General features: G+C 38.1%; 1 non-coding gene across 1 annotated transcript; it reads left to right on the forward strand.

Annotated features, from left to right (window-relative positions):
• The first annotated feature begins 1,469 nt into the window (after positions 1–1,469).
• Trnak-uuu lies at positions 1,470–1,542 on the forward strand. Its single transcript has one exon. It is a non-coding gene; the product is annotated as a tRNA-Lys (tRNA).
• Positions 1,543–4,650: the final 3,108 nt, after the last annotated feature.

Here is a 4,650-nt window from a genome sequence, read left to right on the forward strand (position 1 = left end):
AATAAAGGAGTCGTGCCCACGTGGGTAAGGGTCGTTTATTTTACCTCCCGTGGTGAGAACGTTATTTTTTGTCACGGCGTAGGCGGAAAGGGCGCGAAGCGGGAGGAAAATCTGCCCTTTCCGCCCGCCGTGGCGAAAATAATTTTTTTGTACATTCCGACCGTAAAGCAGTGCTTCACAGATGCTTATACACTGTTAGAAATTTTATGAAATCTCAGAGAAGATATAGTAAATCTCATGGGAGTGACATTGAATCGAGTTTAGGGGAAAAATGGTTTTAAATTTTCAAGTTGTAAGTAGAATTCACGGAAATTCATGAGTTTCCAGTGGAAGTGAGATTGAAATTTCACAACTTGATTGAATTTTCAGTGGAACATGAATATTTAGAAACAAAACGACATTAATTTTCAATTTTTCCCTAAATTTTCCTGATATTTCTAAATTTTCATACACTGATAGACTGATTCATTTATTTCAAATGAGTTTCGATAACTATTAACGAATGGTAGAGTTAAATATGACTAAATGAATAGAATAGTTAACGAATGGTTCACTTGAAAGGTGAAAATCGAGTCAAACAAGCCTTCTCAAATATGCATTTGTTAACTATTAACGAATGAACGTTTGGTGAAACCGAATATCCGTGTAGAAATCTCTCCGCTCAATCCCCGCTTGCTATACACTTAAGCCAGGGCTGAGCGGTTGGTTCGAGCGCTGGAGCGTTGTTTCAGCCGCATCTCCGCTTGAATTTCCACACGGGATAGACCCTCGTCTCCAACCAAATCCATTCGTTAAGAATAACTAATCCTTTCTATGAGTGCAGAATAATTGAACTGAAAAATCTAGTATTTTATTGATTTCCAGATCATTTCAACAGAAAATCAATGGAATATTTGATTTTTCAATGACACGATTTCCTGAAATTTCAGTGGAACTTGAACGCGATAAAAATTACCGGAATTTGACACGAAAAATTCAAACGAATAAACTAGATCGAAGTTTTCGGGCCCAATCACATAAAATATTGTATATCGCTCGACGATAGAAGTATTATCTGACTCATGCGATTATAATCCAAGCCGAAGGCGAGAAGTCATATTCGTAAGATAATAATTTTATCGCCTGATGACGTAATATACTATTTCCCATCTATTTGAGGGAATCGAAAAAAAATCTCGTTCAATTCTGTGGAATCTAACGGATGTTTTTCCTCGTCATACGGGGCAAAATGGTCCAAAAATTTTTTATTACTTCTTTTGGTACCGCATGGTATATCAAGAGTTACTGGATGACTATTTTTATCAACCGAAAGTCCCCTTGATATTGAGAGGGTATGAAATTAAACGAAGAATTATTTACTAGTGACAAGGGTTAGACTAATTAATACTCGTCCCTCCTGAGATCATATTTGAAACGATCGGATAGAAGAATGCGGTGGAACCAGCGGGGGTGCCCGAAAGCCATATAATGCTCGAATAGCTCAGTCGGTAGAGCATCAGACTTTTAATCTGAGGGTCCAGGGTTCAAGTCCCTGTTCGAGCGAAATTTTTTTTCCATTTTAATGCAATGCGGAGGGCTATTTCATTACATCCCTCTGAAACAGTGATTTTTAATGTATAATTGCATTATTGCATGACCCTATCATTATTTCAACTTGTACAATTAAATGCTGAAAATTTCGCAACAAGTATTTCACAAGCTGATTCACTATTTTTAATTCAGCCAAAGAAAAATTGCCCAAGTTTGTCACCAAATCTTATATGTGACATAAAAACGTTACGCATTTGAGGGATAGGTGTGACGTCAAATAGTAGCGCGTGACGTGAAACGTTATACTTATAAGAAATTGATGAAAGTGAGAAAACAATAAGAGATTTTTTAAATGTGAAAACAATTTCGATTAAAATAAATTTGTCCTTATCGTCTCGCCAAAATTTTTTGGAAATCTTCAAGATTGCATAACTACAAAATGATTTGAACTCATACAGCCGGCAGTAAGACTATAATTCACGATTTTGAATTTACTCAAGAAAAAAATGTGCAGTTGTCGTCAAATTTCTAAACATTATGTGCGATGTAAAAACGTTATGTTACATGTTTGAGAGACAACAGTGACGAAAACTCGTAACACGTGACGCAAAAACGTTACACTTCTAAAAATTTATGAAAGTGAGAAACAAGGAAAATGAGAAATTTTTTGTGTGAAAAAATCTCGATTTAGATAAATCTCTTCTTATTGCCTCCACAATAGTTTTTACCAATTTCTCAGTCGCTCACATTGTACCTTTTCAAGATAATTCGAAACCAGATTGACCATTCGAAACCAGACAATAATTCCCAATTTTGAATATCTCCCGGAAAAAATGTGTAATTTCCGTCAAATTTACAAAAGTGTTACATGTATGAGGGTCAACAGTGACGCAATACCGCAACATGTGACGCAAAAACGTTCTAAAAATTCTAAAAACTTCTAAAAATTTATGAAAGTGTGAAAAAGAAAAATGAAAAATTTTTTGTGAAAAAATGACGATTGAAATGAATTCTCTCCTTATCGCCTCCACAAAAGTTTGCGGAAATCTCTTAATTTCTGAGATTGCATATTTTTAAGGTGATTCCAAGCCAGACACTCGGCAATTAGCTCGGTAATAACCAGAAAATTTACAACCATTACGACTAACGTAAAAACGTTCCCTGTTTAAGCATCAGCCATAACGCAAAATCCTAACACGTGTCGTGAAAACGTAACAAACGACAAAAACGTTCCCTCAATTTGTAAATCAGAATTTTTTAAGACTCTTGAAAATTCAAAAACAACAAATGACAATGAGAAGCTTTTTGTGTAAAAAAATCTCAATAACAATAAATCTCTCCTTATCACCCCGACGACAGAATTTAAAATTCTCCGAGTCCCTGATTTCATTGTAAACATACCAAACACCACTCACCTATAAAAATTATCTCTCTTTTTACCGGTTTTGAATGCAGCAAGAGAATCCCCCGGATTTTGCATCTGGCTGATAAATTCTCTGGTGTGTCGACGGGTGGGCCATTGAAAAACAATGTTATATCCCACATTGAGGCCTGGGGTGACATAAAATCGTTTTCGCGACGCGACCATAGAGAGAGTTCAGGTTGCTACATTCCCGTTGAAACAAACGGAGAACGAGAATCAGCCCCCACCGACTGAAATTTATAGTCCCTGTATACGGTCTCGCGGTCGCGCTCACAGATAACACGGGCTTCGGTATCGTTTTGGTAAAAGTAATGATCCTGTTTACAGTTATCGTCGGCGTGTCGGTTAGATACCGATTGAGTTACTGAGACCGCGCAGAAGCGACTGGAACCAATGAACAGAGTAAAACTGGTCCTGGTTGGATAGATGTTGAAGCATTCACTGGACACTAACATGCACAAATATTATCAAACAATCAATGGTGTGTTGTATTCATCCACTGTGTTAGCCAAAGCTCGGAGTTATGGGTGATGGAGTTGAAAAGATTTTCCACTGGTTGGTACGAAATACCAATTTCCAATGCTATCCCTCCTCTTCCTGGACACGTTACACGAGACCACGTTTGAAAGCCATAAACTTCACCTCTAGAAACCCACGTAATATATACAAATGTCCAGCCAAACTAGACAACATCCTGCCTAGTTTGCTTTCCAATGATTTCTGTCTACCCCTACCCCTTCCCCCAATGAAGAACTTTGTTCAACAATTTCCGTTCGCCCTGCCGTGTAAATACGTCATCCACATTTATGCGAGTTATCGAGGTAAAATAATTTGCATGGTGTAACTGAGGGCAGTTGTCACGCGTGAGAGAAGCATATAACATTTCTAAACGCAAGCCATTAGGGTTTACGATGTACGGTTAGCATGTTAACGTGTAGATATATTAAGATATTCCAATGGTGGGTATAGCCAAGCCTCATGCGGTAAGATAGAGAGGTTATATCGCCCTCCGCTATGAATTTCCATAATTATAGGGAAGCGGAGGGACTTTATTTGTTACTGAGAACTCATTACCATTTCTTTTACAGGATGGGTTTCGATCGGGGGAATGGATTATCGGGGGGAATTGAGGTGCAGTCTATTACTGTCCCCCGCTGGGGCATCGATTATTTACCCGCCATAATCTCATGATTTCGCGCCTTTCTATCATTCCTCAACTGAGCAATGACACGAATGATAATGGCGGGAAGGCTTACATGATTCAATTTTAACGATGTTTAATGCCCTCTTTGGAATCCGAATGACCACACAAACCACCTGCAGATGGTTATGAATGTTTACTGATATTGTCTGACAACTCTAACCTCCCCCGTTCATCAAGACTCATGATATTCTACTGTTATACATTTAACCCCAAACGTTCACATTATTCTAGTTAAGAAGACAGGGTTATGAAGGCCATGGACATAATCCATCCTTTTCTTGCCATTACTTCTATCTTTATGACCCAGTAGTCAATAAGAGAGTCGAATACCCGGGTAACCACCCATTTTCACCTATCAGATCCATTACCAATATCGCTATCGGTCGGTCTATTTGTTTTATATCGAGAAAAGTCTTACGTCCACTGATGTGCAACATATCTCCTCGCAATGAGAAAATGTAATTGAACCAATATATAACACTCACGAATGGAA

This window comes from Diachasma alloeum, unplaced genomic scaffold (assembly GCF_001412515.2).
Source record: "Diachasma alloeum isolate Michigan unplaced genomic scaffold, Dall2.0 Dall_scaffold_00270, whole genome shotgun sequence".
NCBI lineage: Eukaryota > Metazoa > Arthropoda > Insecta > Hymenoptera > Braconidae > Diachasma > Diachasma alloeum.